This window comes from Urocitellus parryii, chromosome 4 (genome assembly GCF_045843805.1).
Source record: "Urocitellus parryii isolate mUroPar1 chromosome 4, mUroPar1.hap1, whole genome shotgun sequence".
Lineage (NCBI taxonomy): Eukaryota > Metazoa > Chordata > Mammalia > Rodentia > Sciuridae > Urocitellus > Urocitellus parryii.
In genome coordinates, this window is record NC_135534.1 from 154,305,785 (window position 1) to 154,326,088 (window position 20,304).

Consider the following 20,304-nt stretch of genomic DNA (forward strand, 5'->3'; position numbering starts at 1 on the left):
ATATATATATATATATATATATATATATATATATATATCCTCCATATATATATATGGAGGATAGAAAGAAGTTAAATAAGGCACCAAAATAAAGTTAGCCAAAAGGAATTATCCCTGGTTTTCTCTAGCATAGTAGGGTAACTACTGGTTGCAACAATCTACAGTATTTCAAATAACTAGTAGAATATGAAAGTTCCCAACACAGAGAAGTGATTAATGTTGGAGAAGAGAAAATAAATCATTGTCTTGATTTGGGCATTATATATTACATACATGTATTGAGTTAATTTTCTGTACCTCATAAATATGTTAGATTTCCTTTTTTTCCCATAAATATGTAATATTCTCATAATACAAATATTATGTCTCAAAAAGAAAATCAAGAATTGTTTAAAAAGAAAAGTTAGACTTAAAAGATAGCTGTGTAATTATAATTATGAACAAATTATTTAATATACATATAAAAAACTAGTGAGGAACTATGAAAATTTTAAAACATTTTCTGTCACTGAATTAAATATTGAGAAATGTTTTCTTCATGACATCTAATTTGATGCCATGTATTTTATGGAACCAAATACTCATTTGTTTTTACTGAACAATATTGTTGAGCACAGAAACATGTAAATAATTAAAACACAAATCTCCAATATGAGCCCCAGAATAATTAAAGCTGAAATATTATCCCTGTAACTTATAAATTGTGCCTTTATATTGAAAGACAAATTAAACTATTTCCAGTGCTTATAGACTAAGGGCAAAAATGACCCATGAAATGAAGAAAAGTATTTAAAAGTAATTCAATTATTAGGTTATAAAAGAGGATGAATTCAGGATACATAAGCCTATTATTATCCCTTATTTTTGTGCAGACATTCATCCATACGGATAATAATGTTTTAATAAAACCAAGGCAAATTTCTTCACTCAAGGACTATTTCCTCAGTGCTTGACATAAGGTTTGAAGTCATCTGTCTAGAATGAGGATGGGAGAAGATACCCTCCAGATTTACTTTCTGTCCTCTGATTGAGGAATTCTCTCATGTACCAAGAATATTTATATTTCATTGTTCAGTAATTCACATATAAAATACCCTGAGGAGCAGTCAAATGTGTTTCCCTGAAGGGAAGCTAATTCTGTTAACTGCATTTTCCAATTATATTTTCATTTATAATTGGATTAGAAAATTAACCCAGGGAATGATCTAAAGGGAAAATTTGAAAATCAATAATAACTTATCCAATATATATTTCATTCTATTTTTAGGATTTTCTTACAGTAAAGTTGAGGGAACTGTAGGTAACCTCCCCCAGCCCATTTTAGTATCTGAAGAATTACTTTGGTTCATACCTTTGAGGCCTCTGATATTAGAAATGTCATTGTGCATGTGTCCAAGTTTGTACATGATATGTTCACCAAAACCTCCAGTGTCAATGCAGGAATATTCCGTGGTAAAATAATTAGAGTAGGAGAGCTGTCACCTAATCAGTCCATTCTAGTTTGAATGGACTAATTAGCGTACCTGTGGGTAGGTTGGGCCTGGCTGAAGGAGGTGGGTCTCTGGGTTTGTGTCTTGGAAGGTTCTTATTCCCTGTGGCCTCTTTTCCATCCTTTGTTTCTACTTCTTGGCTGCCTTGAGTGAAGCAGCTTTTCTCTGCCAAGCCATTGATGTTCTGCCTCATCTTGGACCCAGAGCAACTGAGTTAGCTGACACAACTGAACCTCTGAAACCATTAGCCCGAAATAAACTTTTCCTCTTCTAAATTGCTTGTGCTGGTATTTGAATCACAGCAACAAAAAGCTGATTAACAGATAATTTAATGATTATTCACTTTTCTTTTTTCTTTTAACTTTTAAAGGCAGGTTTTGGGTTGTTTTTGTTGTTGTTGTTGTTGTTATTTATTTGTTTGGTTATTTTTGTTTTTTTTGTTTTGGTTTCCATAGATAAAATAAGACAAAATTGTATTCTGAGTAAGGACACATAGAAATAGAGACTTCTTCCTCATAAAGCCCATCATGGCCATCTTTAAAGTGAAAGGAACATATATAACAAGAAGGAGGAATCCATTAGAGACAAACTGTGGAAGCAATTAGAGAGAACATGCAAACAAAATTGTTCAATATTCACTTTTTAGTGGAAAATGTAAAACCAGCTACTCAAATTGACACTTTACTTGGTAAATTTCCATCCTCAAAAGGAATATAAATCATTGTTATATTCTATTTAGTTAATAAATTGAAACTTGCTTATTATTGAGCCAAAGAAAATAATCCCAAATGATAACAGTACCATTTAGGATTAATAGTAAATTTATACCTCATCCAAATAAGGTCTTAAAAATCAGCCTGTTTAATGTATTTTCAGAAAAAACAACAACATAGAAGTAAATGCAATTAGTAATAATTAAGTGGTTGGGGGTGGCGAAGCATGGTAGAGGAGAGGCCCTGAGATTAACCCTCAGTGCTAACACACACACACACACACACACACACACACAAACTAATTAAAGGAAATGCATATGTCCCTGATAACTAGTAAGGAAGAACTTCATACACATGTTGGATATTTGTATTTGTTCTTTGGAAAAAATATCTGTCAAAATCCTTTGCCCATTTAATTTTTTTTTCTATTTGAAAAAGTTTCTTATATATTTTTATATATTAACATTTTATTAGATGTACAATATTCAAATACTTTTCCCAGTCCCTGATTGCCTTTATACTGTTGATTGTTTACTTTATATTCAGAAACTTTCAACATTGATGCAGTTCCACTAATCTATTTTTGCTTTACTTGCTGTGTTTTAGTGTCAAATCCAAGCAAGCATTGCCAAGAACACTGTCATGAGTATTTTTCCATATTTTTTTTTCTAGGAGTGTTACAGTTTCAGGTCTCACACTGGGACATTCAATCCCAAGCTTTCAATTCTGAAAACATAATAATTATTTCAAACTTACTACACATGGCATGTTTGTTTCTCAATTTAAGTTTACATAGGTGTTCTACATCTGGGAAGGTGGGACAAAATAGGTAAGTATATTTTGAGTTGATTTGTATTAATGTTGTAAGATATTGTTTGTATGTGGATATCTCATTTTCCCTGTACTATATGTGGAAGAGATTACCTTTTCCTCAGTTTTTCCTCTTTATCAAAATCAGTTGATCATATGTATTTGGGTTAACAAACTTCTTGGTCTTTATTCTGTTTCATGAGTCAATATCTATTTTCATGATAGTTATCATATTGTTTTAATTACTGTAGTTTGGTAATATATTCTAAAGTGTGGTAGCTCAAGTTGTGTTTTTCTTTCTCAAACTTATTTTGTCTGTTCTCAAACTTTTGTTAAAATTCATAATTTTAGATTTTTTATTTGCTATTTTAGTAAAAAACAAAAAACACATTGGGATTTTGACAGGGGCTACAGTGGATCAAAAATTAAATCTGAGGTTATAATAATTTTAACAGTATTAAAATGATTATTTATGGATGTCAGGTCTCTTCATTTATTTGTGCTTTTTTAAATTATATTTTTCAATGTTTTGCAATTTTCAGTTTAAAAAATGTTCACATACTTAATTTATTTCTGTGTAGTTTATCCTTTTTAATGAGACTGTGAATATTGTCTTTCCTTCTAAAATAGTTCATCATTAGTGCATAGAAATATTGTAGATTGATATTATACCTCTGACTTTTCTGAATGTATTATTTCCAATAGTTTTATTGGAAATCAACTGTACACATAAGTATTTTTACTACTTCTTTTTGAATTTTGGAAGTCTCCTACTATTTTTCTTCTTAAATTACTCTCATAATTCATCCAGCAATATGTTGAGAAGAGTGGTTATCACTGCTTGTTTATCACATTAGAGGAAAAGCATTTAGGTTTTCATTATTGGATATGATGTGTTCTGTGGAATTACATATATAGTTATTATTGTTAATAAAATTTTATTATATTTATACTTTCTTGAGTGTTTATTTTGTTTTATCTTATCATAGGACATTGAATTTCATGAAACGTTTTTCAGCATCAATTAAGATGATTATGTCTTTATCCTTCATCCTGTTAATAAGGTATGTTGCATTTACTGATTGGAATACATGCCTTTACATTGCCAGGGAGGAATCTCACTTTCTCATGGTGTATGATTCTTATAATGTGTTACTAAATTTAGTTTGCCCCTATTTTGATGAGGGTATTTTCATCTATGTTCATCAAGTTTATTCACCAATAGTTTCCTTTTATTGTAGTTTCTGTGATATTATATTCTAAAGTGTTGGACTCAGAAGATTACTTTGAAAGTGGCCTCTCTTCAAGTTTTTTTTTTATATATGAGACCAGAATGCATTACAATTTATATTACACATATAGAGCACAATTTTTCATATCTCTGGTTATACACAAAGAATATTGACACCAATTTGTGTCTTCATACTTGTACTTTAGATAATAATGATAATCACATTCCACCATCATAATAAACCCATGTTTCCCCTTCCTTACCCTCCAAGCCCTCTGCCCTATCTAGAGTTTGTCTATTCCTCCCATGCTCCCTCTCCCTATCCCAATATGAATCAGTCTCCTTATATCAAAGAAAACATTCATTTTGGGGGTATTGGCTAACTTCATTTAGCACTATCTTCTCCAACTCCGTTCAGTTACCTGCAAATGCCATGATTTTATTTTCTTTTATTGCTGAGTAATATTTCATTATGTATGTATGCCACATTTTTTAATCCATTCATCTACTGAAGGACATCTAGGTTGGTTCCACAGTTTACGTATTGTGAATTGTGCTACTATAAATATTGATGTGGCTGTGTCATAAGAGTATGCTGTTTTTAAGTCCTTTGGAAATAAACTGAGGAGAGGGATAGCTGTGTCAAATGGTGGTGGTTCCATTCCCAATTGTCCAAAAAACCTCCATACTGCTTTTCATATTGGCTATGCCAATTTGCATTCCCACCAGCAGTGTATGAGTGTACCTTTTTCCCCACATCCTTGCAAACACTTATTGTTGTTTGTATACATAATAGCTGCCATTCTGACTGGAGTGAGATGAAATCTTAGAGTGGTTTTGATTTGCATTTCTCTAATTGCTAGTGATGATGAACTTTTAAAAATATATTTGTTAATTGATTGTATATCATCTTCTGAGAAGTGTCTGTTTATGTTCTTGGCCCATTTATTTATTGGGTTATTGTGTGTGTGTGTGTGTGTGTGTGTGTTTAGTTTTTTTAGTTCTTTATATACCCGAGAGATTAGTGCTGTATCTGATGTGTGTGAAGAGTAAAGATTTGCTCCCAATAAGTAAGCTCTCTATTCACCTCACAGATTGTCTCTTTTGCTGAGAGTGAGTTTGAGTCCATCCCATTTATTGATTTTTTTTATTTTAATTCTTGCATCATAGGAATATTATTAAGAAAGTTAGGGCCTAATCCCACATGATGGAGATTAGGGCCTACTTTTTCTTCTATTAGACTCAGGGTCTCTGATTGTATTCCTACATCCTTGATCAATTTCAAGTTGAGTTTTGTGCATGGTGAGAGATAGGGGTTTAATTTCATTTTGTTGTATATGGGTTTCCAGTTTTCTTAGCACATTTGTTGAAGAGACTATCTTTTCTCCAATGCATGTTTTGATGCCTTTGTCTAATACAAGATAATTGTAATTTTGTGAGTTGTCTCTGTATCCTCTGTACCATTCTGTACCATTGGTCTACCAGTCTGTTTTGGTGCCAATACCATGCTGTTTTTGTTTCTATTGCTCTGTAGTATAGTTTAAGGTCTGGTACAGCGATGCCACATGTTTTACTCTTCCTGCTAAGGATTGTTTTAGCTATTCTATATCTCTTATTTTCCAGATGAATTTTATGATTGCTTTTCTATTTCTATGAGGAATGTCATTGGAATTTTGATTGGAATTGCATTAAATCTGTGTAATGTTTTTCGAAGTATTTAATGGTCATTTTGATAATATTAATTCTACCTATCCAAGAGCAAGTTTGATCTTTCCATCTCCTAAGGTCTTCTTTGATTTCAAAATGAAATTAAATTAGAAATCAATGATAAAATAAGAAATAAAATCCACTCCAACACCTGGAGACTAAATAATATGCTACTGAATGAACAATGAGTTACAAAAGACATCAAGGAGGAGATTGAAAAAATTTTAGAGGTGCTTAAGAACACAAATACAACATATTGAAATCTCTGGGACACTATGAAAGGAGTTCTTAGAGGAAAGTTCATTGCATTGAGTTCATTCCTTAAAAGAAGAAAAAGTCAACAACTAAATGACTTAACACTACATCTCAAAGACCTAGAAAAAGAAGAACAAATCAACACCAAAAACAGCAGAAGACAGGAAATAATTAAAATTAGAGCTGAAATCAATGAAATTGAAACAAAAGAAACAATTGAAAAAAAATGACAGAACAAAAAGTTGGTTCTTTGAAAAAATAAATAAAATTGACAGACCCTTCGCCATGCTAACAAAGAGAAGGAGAGAGAAAACTCAAATCACTAACATAAGTGATGAAAAAGGAAATATCACAATGGACACTAGAAAAGTACAGAAGATAATTAAAAATTATTTTGAAAACTTATACTCCAATAAAATAGAAAACATCAAAGGCATTGACAAATTTCTAGAGCCATGTAATTTGCCCAAATTGAATCAGAATGATATACACAATTTAAACAGATCAATTTCAAGTGACAAAATAACAGATGCCATCAGAAGTCTACCAAACAAGAAAAGCCCAGGACAGGATGAATACACAGCCAAGTTCTACAAGACCTTTACAGAAGAATTAATACCAATAGTCTTCAATTTATTTCAGAAAATAGAAAAAGAGGCAGCACTTCCAAACTCACTTTATGAGGCCAATATCACTCTGGTTCCAAAACGAGGCAAAGACACATTAAAAAAGAAAATTTCAGACAAATCTCTCTAATGAACATAGATGCAAAAATTCTCAGTAAAATTCTGGCAAATCAAATTCAAAAACATATCAAAAAGATCATACACCACCATCAAGTGGGATTCATTCCAGATATGCAAGGTTGATTCATGGAAATCAATAAATGTAATTCATCACATCAAGAATCATATGATCATCTCAAGAGATGGAGAAAAAGTATTTGACAAAATTCAGCACCCCTTTATGTTCAAAACTCTTTTCAAGTTTTTGAGGGTGAAAATGTTTGGTAGAATTAGTTTTTGAAGCCATGTGGACTTGGGCTTTTCTTACCATGAGATTTTTTGATTGTCAATTCAATTTTCTTTACAAGATAGAGGTTTGTTTACATTTTATCTTTCTTCAGGATTACATCTGGTGATGGAGGTTGTATGTTTCTAAGAATGTATTTGTTTTTTCTAGATTAACCACATGTTGGCATGTAGTTATTTAAAATGGCACATTAAAATTTTTCTTTTTATATTTTTAGCATAAATTGTATGTCTTTTATTTCTGATTTAATTTTCAATTTGTCTTTTTGTTTCTTTTTAGTTTACCTAAAGGTTTTTCAATTTTATCACATACACATTAAAGCTGTGTATGTGATATTTTATATATGCCTTCTTATCTATCTTTTCAAAAAGCCTAAGCATATTTGGTGATTTTTAAATTATGTTTTCAATTCTCCACATGTTTTATTAAAATTTATTATTTTGTTTGCCTCATACTGGTTCTATTTTTTTCTAATTTTTTAGTTTTCGAAGTTATATTATTTATTTGATGTCTTTCTTCTCTTTTAGTATAAGCATTTATCACTAAATTCCCTCTTAGTGGTGCTTTTGCACCATCCAATCTTTTTGTATATTGCATTTTCACTTCAAAACTTGTTTTGTGATATAACATGTTAATTATATCGAAGACTGATCTATGTGCTTGGAGAAGAATCTATATTTGCTATTAGATGTAATATATTGTAAGTATTTTTAGGTCCATTTAGCCTTTACTCCTTCCTATTCAAGTCCAGCCTTTTCTTATTACCTGTATAAATGTTCTATTATTTTTAAAAAGGATATGTAACTTTCCCATTTATATTGGATTTCTGTCTATTTCTCCCTTCAATTGTGTCAGTGTTCATTTTTATATTCAGGTTCTCCGATTTGGGGTGCAAACATACTTATATTCATACTTTCCAGGAGCACTGACCTTTTTATTATTATATAATATACTTTTTTTTCACTTTTGACAATTTTGCACTTGAAATCTGTATTGTATGATACTAATCACTCCTTTTCCTTTTTACTCATCATGTGCATGGAACACCTCCTTTCTGATCTTTGGTTTTAGTCTATGAATGAATGACCTTAATCTAAAGGCAGTCCAATGAGTAAGCATATAGTTGAATCATTTCATTTTGCTCTCTATTTTTCTCATTTGGTCAGATATGGATTCTGAATGAAGAATTTACTTCATTTTCAGTTAAAATAATTATCCAATGGGAGAGATTTACAAGTGAAATTTTGTTAATTGCTCTATGCATAGCATATGGTTCTTTTTTCTTTTTTTTTTTTTCTCTCTCCCTTTTTTATGTTTCCTTGTTTGTTTAATTGATATGGGTTTTTTTTTTAAGAGAGAGAGAGAGAGAGAGAGAGAGAGAGAGAGAGAGAGAGAGAGGATTTTTTTTTCTTTAGTTTTTTTGGTGGACTCAACATCTTTGTACCTGAGGATCAAATCTGGGCCCCACACATGCCAGGCTAGCGCACTACCACTTGAGCCACATCCCCAGCCCTAATTGATATGTTTTGATTGCTTTCTCTTTTTCTTTTGCGTGTAATTTAAAAATATTTAAAGATCTATTTATAAAAATAACCCAGGGTATTGACTCATTGACAGACCACAAATAATACTCAAATTTTATTAAGGAAAAATGGGAGAAAAATAAACTATTGATCTTCAGAGATCACTGAGAGTATGAGTCAACCTTCAGTATGTCTTTGTCTAAATCTGCAGCAGCATAATTAAGATTAAAAATTTTTAAGAGCAGAACAGCCAACGGACCAATATTTCCATTGTCGAAGGAAAATGCCATCATGAAAGTAAACTTAAAAGGTGGCCAGAGAAAACAGAATGGATAGAAATTCTAAACTATCCAGTCCAAGGGTTGGAGCATGCATGTGTGACTTAAGTTTCAAGATGCACCCTCTAAACTACTGTGTTCTTCCTGAATAGTTCATTCATTTTAACTTCAGCAACTAGAAGTATACTAATAAGCTGAAATGTTTTAGATATAATTTACTATACAAAAGGACAAAAATTATTATGAGTAACACCATGGTTAAACAATCTAAATAAATATATTTTACTGATTGTAATTTTTTGATATATGCCAATTCTAAAAAGAATACTAACCATAGTGTTTAATTAACTCATGAAAGAAGTACCTTTCTGAGGACTGCATTTGAGGCTGTGTATGTGATACTTTTTGTATGCCCTCCACATTTTTCCTTCCAGAAGGTTCTCTTCCTAGATATTTACATAATTCCTTTCTCTTCTTCAAATTTTTTTAGATTCTAGGTTCTCTGTAAGGTTCTTTCTTTAATGACTGAAATCTTAATTTATTTCCTCAATAACATATACTCTGTGTCACTACCATTTTACTGCTTGTCACTTTTTAATGTACATTTCATTTGTTTTTCTATATATCAGATATTTCCCACACTAAAACATAAACTCACAGGTTGTGGTCTTGTGTTGACTTTGTTCAATCCTAGACTCCTAAATGAATATTTAACCAGAATAGGTGGTTAAGTAAATGTTCTTGGGTTGGGTTGAATAAGTAAATTATTAGATGGCCTAGAGATATACTTTATTTGTAAATATAAAGTATGGCCTTGAAGGACTACAAAGTTCAAAGCCAATGAAAAGAGTAATATTTTCTAAAAAAGAGACGGGATAGCCTGTGATGTAAGTTAAAAATACAGAAAAGTATTTTGTCAAAGAGGCAAAGGAAAGAGATTATTTTAGGGAGACAGTGTCAATAGCATCAAGAGGTGAAAGTTACTAAGAAAAAGATTCATGAAATGTCATGTGTGACTTTGTGACATGGACATCACTGATAAATTCAGTGAGAACTATGCAAGAATGTGAGTGTAAAGCTGATTGAATTAGATTTGTGAAAAAAATGAGAGCTAAAAAAATGGAGACTTAGGTTCAAAAGAATAGCACTTGTGCTGGTCACAGTGGCCCATGCCTGTAATCCCAGCAGCTCAGGAGGCTGAGACAAGAGGATCATGAGTTCAAAGCCAGCCTCAGCAATTTAGCAAGGCCCTAAGCAATTCAACTGTCTCTAATATTTTTTTTTTAAAGATTGAGGATGTGGCTCAGTGGTTAATTACCTCTGGGTTCAATTCCTGGTACAAAAAATAAAAAAGAAGAGCATTTGAGAGTGGGATTTATCTTTTACATATGTCTCTCATGTGGCAGTGTTTGTTATACAGAAGGAAGACTCAATTAGATAATAGATGTATATCTAAGAGAGAAAAGGAATCAGTAGCATAAACTCTTTGAAATGGGAAGTTAGATGGTGTGGAAAACTCTGTTGGTTGTCTAACATCAATGATATTTTTGTATACTGCAAGCTTCTCAATTTTTTTTCAGCATAACAGTGTAGTTAATGTCACTCTACTACTTTTGATTCTGTTTTCTCATTATCTTTTCTGCCCATAGTCTTTACATGTTTCTCAAAATATATCTCACACTTAGTCCTTCATTACAATCTTTCTTCAAGTATATATTTTTCTTACATGTTCTATCAGAAATTACACTGTTTATTTTTTATCCAAATGAAAACCCTTATTTCCCTTTAGATTCTTCTAAATTTATTTCATTAGCAAAAAAAAAATTTGATTCACATCAGTTGCCTAAGATTTTAATATTATCTAGAGCCCACTATGTAAACATGATTTTAATTAGCACTTTCACTCACTACTTACTCATTTCCTTTATGAATTAAGACTAGTTTTTGAAGGTTGTGATTTCAATTTTTGAAAAATAATTTTATTTCTCTTTTTAGTTGACACATAATAATTGTACATCCTTATGGGGTACAGTGTGAGAACTTTATAATGTATCTAATTTGTATTTGTCAAATCAGGGATAGCATTTCCATCTCCTGATCATTTCTTTCCATTTGGAGCGTTTGGATTTCTCCCTTCCAGTTCTTCATAAAACAAATGACAGGTTGTCGTAAAATATATTCACTTTCATTCTGTGGGTTTATCTTTCTCATAGCTACCATATTCAGTGCATATTCAGTGCATTTTGACATTTATTAAGAACTAAATATATGAAAGTTTCAGGAATTGGTATTAAGAAAGACAAAAGTGAATGAAATTATTTCTCTCTTAAATTTCCGTTATGGTAGGCGGGGTCACATGTCTATAAAACTAGTCATATCACATGGCAGAAAGTGATTCCAGGCATAAGCATTCTGCGTGTACAGAAAAGTGCAGAAGTATTTATGATCGGGTGATCTGCTTAGAAATGATTAAGTATCCAAAAACAGGTAATAATTTTGCTCACATAAAAAAATGTGAGAAAGGTGAAGAGGAGAAGTAGATGAATAAGAAACAATAGTAGAAAAAAGGGAGAGAAAGGGGGGGGGGCACAAACAATTTCAGAGACAGAACAATTGAAAATAAGATAAAGAAAAAAGAAAAAACACCATATTCATAGTAAAGGGAGTACATGGCGTTTTCAGGCAATAAGAAACACTTGGTGCTGAAACATAGAGATTAAGGAGTAGAGAGGAAAAGAAAGAGAGAGAAAGAGAAACTGGGGAATATGTTGAAAATCTTATTGCAAAATTTGATAGATGTCAAGAATGGCTGTCTTGCAGGTTTGCAAAACTGGAGCAAGCCATTGTTGCAAGAGTTCCAAACAAGGTATACATGCTTCCGACCTACTTTCAGAAGCTTAACTTAATTATTGGATCCCAATCCTAATTTTGAAACATATTCATACATTATAATCTATGACAAGATCATTATGGTAGGCAATATTAGAAATAAAAAGCAAATATGATTTACAAACATTTCTCTCATTCTTTAAAAAATGAAATACTTACAAATGGAGTTCTTGCATTTAATATTCAAAAGGTTATTGCTTGTATTAGTATATGAGCAGAAACGAATTAAATTCATTCAGTTAGATAACACTCATTATTCACCTGCTTAATGCTGTGGCTATCATATTAGGTATGCTAATTTATACAATTAACCTTATATAATTGGTTTAAAGACCTTGTCTAACAGGGCAGCATATTAGTTCCTTGATGGGATAAATAAAGTAGTCTCAAATCTGAACTAATTTCTTAGAAAACTCATTAACACAATATATATTTTCCTTTTGGTTTTCTATATTTCTCTTTACTGATATTTGAAGTTATTATTTAAAGGAAGTAAATCCTCACATTATTGTTCAGAATTCCCTAAAGGAAGTTTATTTCTGCCTCATTTGGTGTATAGCTCATATTATTCAAGAGGAGCAAGTAATGGAAAATCATTACTCAAGATAAAAACTGGATTAATTCAATCTCTTCTCAATTAAAACCAAAAAATTCAATTAAGCTTTCAGGCAAAGAAAAATCCTACAATAGTAAAGCAGCATATATTTGTGTATTAGAATTAAGGCACCATATGCAATTTTTGTGCTTCATTGCTCAACACATGCTGATGGAGACAAAAGGGTTAGTGAAAGGCATTAACCAGGTGATAGGTTCAGGAAAAACTGGCCTGGTGACAGACTGCTAGGTCTATCAGCTCAGCACAATAAAGCATTGTGTTCTAAAATAAAGCCAAGGCAATCAACATGGGCAAGCTAAATTATAATTTTTAATTTTAGTCACAGATGATTTGTGTAAAATCATCCCATAGGTATTTGAGACGCCACATATGCAAAGCACAACTCATTATCTCTTTTCTGAAAAAAAAAATCCTTCCTGTTGTGTTACATCCTTATGGAATAGGGAAAATTTTAGCCTAGAAACTTTAAAGGCCTAGGAAATTTTCATGCTGTCACATTACTATATTAACCTCGTCAGATTTCAGTTACGCTATGTAGTTATGCTACTCAAAACTAAGTTGCCTCATGTTGTTTGTCCTGCTCTGTTCTCTCTATACATGTTTTAATCTGTTATCTCTTCTCACTTTCATCCCTCTATTTCTAAAGTGCCTTAAACTTAATCAAAAGTTATAATTTAGCTTAAAATAATCTTCATGTCTATGCTTTCCCAACCTCTGCTTCTTGAAATGTCCCCTAACACAAATTTAATTATTTCACTCTTGCTCAAAATGAACACTTACAGGGTTTTCAAATATTCTATCAAGACATGAGCTACCTTTTGAGACTCACCTTTTTTCATGAGCTCATTCAAACCCCATCAGAACCTTAATATAGAAGCCATAATGTATCATTTCTGTCTTCTGAAAATGGGAACATCTGTCATACTTCCATTTTAGTTTCTGTTTTGTCTGCATAATTTGCCATGTTGTTCTTTAAGAATATTCTATGTATTAGATTAAGAACTGGTTTCATTGACAGATAATGTTCAAGCCTCTGAATCCACACTTGCTGGTAGTTTTATTGGAAATATGGCTTCCCTGCAAGAAATTGTTATTTTCAGTTTCCCTTAGATCTTAGGGCATCATATGACTAGGTTCTGCTTATGAGTATAGAAGCAGAAAAAATACAAAATTTCAATGTTATGTCCTCCTTAAAAGAAAACATCTTACTTTTTATGACTCTTCCTCCTTTCAAAAGTGAAAAAGCTGAATATAATGATAGTGAGCCAGTTTTAACCTTGAGAATTAAGTCATCATTTTAGATGATGGCAAAAGGACAAGGCAGATGTTATCTAGCTCCTATTGTTACTTCTCTTAAATATTTGTTTTCGTTGTAGATGGACACAATACCTTGATTTTGTTTATTTTTATATGGTGCCAGGATTGAACCCAGTGCCTTACGCATACTCGGCAAGCACTCTACCACTGAGCCCAAATCCTGGCCCCTAGTGTTACTTTTTGTACTAGCCTGAGTATCATCTCTGGAGAACCTGGTCATCTTTACAATGCATGATAGAAAAAACAATTCTATTTATTTTAAGACTGTTATCGTCTGAGCTTAATCAATATAGAGTATAGATTATAGGTTATAAAATATTAATAAGATAATAGGATTAGTGATAAGTGCTATAGAATAAATAATGTTAAGCTGCTCCAGTTATAAGAAGTAATAGTAGGACAGCATAATCATGTAACTGCAAGATATAAGATTTAAGTTGTTAAAAATAAGATATAGAATAGTGTAAGGTGATAAGTATAAGCCCATAAGTTTATATAAGTTATGGATAAGTAGAGGTTAATGGAACAATAATTAAGTACAAGATATAGCTATAGGCTAGTGGAAGTAAATATAGCCATAGTGACTTCATTTTTATGACTCTCATGTGAAATGTTTATATAGGATGTTTCTAAGATGTTAAAAAAAAAAGGTTTTCTGTATTTCACACACCCACAGATGTACTCAAATCCAGGATGTAGACCCACAAATGTGGTTGATCCCAGGATGTGGTTGTCTGATTTTCCTCTGCTAACTGCTTGTATCCTGCTTGTTTGCAACTTGCAGATTTCATAGGATATGGTTTTCCCTTTAAATACTCTCGTCTATTTGGCAATGGGTGCTGTTCTCTCAGAGGGTCATTTGCACCCTGTGAGGAACAGTCTCTGGCCAGATAATAATTACTCTCTAATTTGTTTCAAATTCAGACTTAGAGTGTTTTTGAGAGATTGCCCCATAATAAGACAATATATTTTGAGTTCTCTCTGTTAAATTGGATGAATGATTCCCAAAGTATTTTTTCTTGCATTTTTACCTGTACATTTATCATTCTGGAACAGTCAAAAGTGTATAAATTTTAAGGAGTTTGATGCAGAAAAGCTTTTCTGTCTTAATTATAGATTTTGCCACATTTTCTTCTAATGGAGTTTCTTCTAAGTCTTTAGTGTATAATATTATTACGGCTCTTGTCTATTTCTGCATGACAAATTAGCCAAAATTAGAATTTTAAAAAATATATATTTATTATCTTACAGATTTTGTAGTATAGGGATCTAGGTGTCACTTAGCTGGTTTTTGGGTTTGATAGGCTACAAAATGTAATCTAGAATGAAGTTGTATAAATATTTGATGTTGGTGGGATCCAAGATCTACATTCAAGATCAACTGGTAGTTATTGAAAACACTTAGTTTTCAATAGTCTGTTGAAATAACAGATGAACCATAACCCAGGAGTCTGTTGAATGAGGGTCTGTGGTTCCTTGTTGGCTATTTGCCAGATCCTTTTAATATGGCTTCCCCAAAAGTGGCTTAAAATATTGCAGCTGGCTCCATCAAATTCAGCAAGTGGGAGAAGGCAGAAGAGGAAAAGTAAATGAGAACAAGAAAAATATCACAATGATTTATAACCTAACCATTGGAATGCTTTGTTCGTTAGAAGCAAATTACTAGATCCAGCTTAGACATAAGGGGGAATGCTTATACAAGAATTGAACTAAAAGGAGGCCAGATCAATGGGGTATATTTTAGATGTCATCTACCATTTTGATTCTGGAAGTGTTTCTCAAATATGAAGATTTCTTTGATTATACCTTGAGGGAGTGCTAAGGGACACATCAAGAAATTATGATAGAAAATACAGGTTAAATAAGACTCTAATTTTAAGATGTTCAAATTATTCATAAAAAATATTAGTAAAATTCAAATAAGTAAGAGACATAAATTTATTTTTATTCTCATAAGGCACCACAAATAAGCATCAATTATATACTTAGCAGAATATCAGGGTCTAGATTTCTACAGCCTACTTTGGTAAAATAAATGTGTCACATTCATATTATTGTATTCTACATTTAGTTTTTTGTCCTCTATAATAATAGTAATAATAATAATAATAATAATATATTTTTCACAAAATTTTCATTAACCTTAATGAACATAAAGGTTAATAATAATATACTAAATATCAGTACTAAAGGAAAGTATATACACAATTCAAAAGACGACTTCATGAAAGACAATTACTTCTAAAATTTTATAAATATATCTTAGATATTTGTTATCACAAAATTAGTGAAAGTTTTCCTGTTTTCCTATACTATCAGTTCCAGCATATATAGATATGCAGAACTATAGATTATAGATATATAAATTATAGGTATGTAATTATAGATGTAGAGAATTATAAATTATAGATATATCAAAACACAGATTATGGATATATTTGGATGCATATATACAGAGATTATTATTTATTTAGATATAGAAAAATAGGAAATAAGGTAAAGATGACTGAGAGTTACAATGAAGACTATCCATGTCATTTCTTAAATAAAAGTATTATATCCCAAGCCAACTCTTAGCTAGTTTTGAAAGCTGCCTCGTTTCTTCTCTCCTTCACCTTTTTTCTCTTTTCTTATCATATTTCTCTGTACAACTCCCCTAGCTATATTATATATATTTTTATTTTTCCTAATAATTACCATATATATAAACACACACACACACACACACACACACACATATTTTTTTCCATGATCTAAAACTCTGTATCTTCAATTAAAGTTCATTCACTAAAAAAACCATTGACTCAACTACCTGCATTTCTGTTGAAATTGTTTATTTTATTGACTAATTTATTTACTTGCCTGTACTGGAGATTGAACCCAGGGGTGCTCTACCACTGAGCTACATCCTCAGCTTTTTTTTAAATTTTGAGACAATGTTCCACTACAATGCTTAGGCTAGACTCAAATTTGGCAACCCCCCTGCCTTAGCCTGCCAAGTTACTGGGATTACAGGCATTTGCCCTCAAATCTGGCTTTACTGAGGTGTGATTAAAGATTCTACTTCTAATTATCTTATCAATTCTAACATTTAGTTATGCAATTTACTTAAATATAGTTCTCTAAAAACAATCTTACAAGTGTTCTGAAAATATCTCCTAAGTAAATTTAAGTAAAGAAATTATATGCAATAATGCACTGCATTAATTAAAATAGGAAAATCTTCCCGTGTTCTGCTCAGGCAATGGAATTGAGGTTCCTCTTAGTGAAGTGGGCTGGCTGTGAAATAAAAGCTAAGAAAGAGAAGGCAGTGGAAAAATCACAGGACACAGAAATTAATTTTTAAAAAGCAGGGTCGAGACAGCTACCTGATCTTATGGATTAAGCTTCCACATTACAAAAGGGGAAATGGAGCCCATGCTTGCTTTATTTATATGGAGGAATGTAAAACGTTTTCCATGGAATGTTCTTTGCCAAGTAAGGTAGGAGGTGTGCTGTCCAGTTCCCAATGGGATATATATATATATATATATATATATATATATATATATATGTATATGTATATATATATATATATATGTATATGTATATATATATATATATATATATATATGTAATAGTTCAGACAATGAAAAATTCTTTCCTAAATTTATGCCTTTGTTTATGATGAAGGTCTCAAAGAGAAAATAAAGACAGGGTTTATAAAGAAGTTACAAAAACAGTGAAGGTAAAATGATGAGATTTTACAGCCAGAAAATATTAGAAGTGAGGATATCACTACCTTCTGTCAGAATCTTCAAATATGGTGCAACAGAAAGCCATAAGTGGGCCATAAGTAAAACAGATATCACATTTCTTCCTCAGGGATGATTACTAATTTTTCACTTTAGGTGACTGGTAACTAATTAATAAAGGACAATGTGAGAACATAAGCCCACAGGGAGAAAAACCCTTTCTGTGAAATATACAATATTACTCTATTAGAAGGTGGCTGTGTATGACAATTATTTAACCAGATAATTTACAGAGGTGTTCACCAGGCATGTCCACAATAAACAGATAACTGGAAAGGCATTATGAGAATAATGAAGGGTCATAGGGTTAGCAACTGCAGGAAAGACCTGATATTCTTGCAGTTGATGAAACAAAGAATAGGGCCTGTACAAGTCAAACTCAGCCCTCTGAGGAGATGAGTCTTGGCCAACTGCTGAATGTGTTTCTAGCTTGGATTCTAGAAACCTCAGTTACCTGAAGATGTGGTCCAAGCTCGAGGTGCTGGTATCTATGAGGGAGGATAATGATGCAATTTTTCTGACTTTTAGAAAACCTTTAAATTAAACTGCTGTGATGGGAAACAGTTTCTACAGCTATATTAAAAAGAAAGATTGCTAAAGGAAAAAATGTTGCAAGCAAAAATTTCTCCTTCCTCTTGCAATCTCTCAAATTTTCATTATTGGTATATTTTTAAAATGGCAGGACAAAATTGTAGTTTTCAGAGTCTCATTCCCAGTACTATAAAGCAAATTGTTAAGAGTCAAAATCTTATTAAATGTCACTATAGGAGTCACCAGAGGTCACTGCCCTGAGTATATATGCATTAAGTCATTTATGTATTCATTTGTACATTCAATTGCCATGAACATTAATTCACATTGATTACATGTCAAGCAAATTGCTAGATGCTTCTTATACAAGTTAAGTATGTATGATCACCAGACACCACATGATTATTATTTAGTAGTGGGTTTGACCCTAGGTCCTGAGTTATTTGGATTTATATCAGGTAGCCTGACATTATTCCAAATAGCACTATCTTTTACTTTCCAAAGCATTCCAATTTGGAAGATGAATTATATGGTTACTGAACATATAATTTACACTTAAGATAAACATGTACAATATATATTAACTTGTGTTTTACTAGTAACATATGTAAAAAATATTAGTGGTAGAAATGAGGAAATATCATATAATTATATTAGTATGTAGTAAAAACAATATTAAAATGTTCTTAAAATTTTTGTGTTTTATGTTCTTAACATGTTTGTGTTAGATGTTAGAAGAATATGTGAGCTCATTTTTACCCTGAAGCAAATAAAGTTACAGTAGATAGCAGAGAAAACAAGGGACCATCAGGAAAGTATGAAATTTAACCAACACATGCAAATTTGCAAGTTCATATATACATAAAAGCAACAATTAAAATCTGATTCTTTATATCTGACTCTATGCAGACTCTTAAATTAAGATTCTTTGCCGACTCCCGTGCCTGCAAGGTGGGCAGACCTGAGACCGACCTGCGGAGCAGGCCCAGCGGCCCACCGGGGTGGTAGACACATCACCCCAATTAGAGGAGGGGCAGAGCCGCCGCCCTCACCTGCAAGGTAGGCAGACCTATGACCTACCAGGAGAATAGGCCCAGCGGCCCGCCTGCTTGGTAGGCACATCACCCCAAATGAAGGAAGGGCCTAGCTGCTACCCACAAGGTAGGCAGATTGCGTGTCCCAGAGAAGGGGCCCAGCCGCACGCCAGCCTAGTTGAAAGATCACCCCAATTGGAGGAAGGGCACAGCCGCCGCCTGCGCCTACAAGGTAGACAGACATGAAACCTGGAGAACAGTCACAGCGGCCCGCCAGCGTGGTAGACAGATCATCCCTATTGGAGGAGGGGCCCAGCCATTGCCCGCAAGGTAGCAGACCACACGACCTGGAGAAGGGGCCCAGTGGCCCGCCGGCATGATAGACAGATCACCCCAATTGGAGGAGGAGCACAGCCGCCCGCCCCTGCAAGGGAGACTTTGCAACTATACAAGAGCAATATAAATATATAGGGGGGAAATTCAATAACACAACAGTTTCACCATCAGAAAGAAACGCAAGCAGTATGAAAAGACAAGGAAAGAAAGGACCACAAGCAATGCAGGTCAACTCAATTTTAGAAGAGGTAATAGCTGCAGCATATGGAATGTCAGATAAAGAATTCAGGATTTAATGCTTCAGATGATCTGGAGTCTCAAGGAAGACATTAGACAGCAAAATCAGACAATGAAAGATCACTTCGACAATGAATTACATAAACAAATCCAAGAAGCAAAAGAACAAATATATAGGGAGATAGAGGTTATAAAAACCAAACAAACAGAAATCCTAGAAATGCAGGAAGCAATAAACTAATGTAAAAACTCAAATGAGAATACTACCAGCAGAGTAGAACACTTAGAAGATAGAACATCAGACAATGAAGACAAAGTATTTCAACTTGAAAAGAACATAGACAGCTCAGCCAGACTGTTAAGAAACCATGAGCAGAACATCCAAGAAATTTGGGATAACATAAAGAGACCAAACTTAAGAGTCATTGGGATACAGGAAGGTATAGAGGTCCAAACCAAAGGCATGGGCAATCTGTTCAACAAAATAATACGAGAAAACTTCCCAGACTTG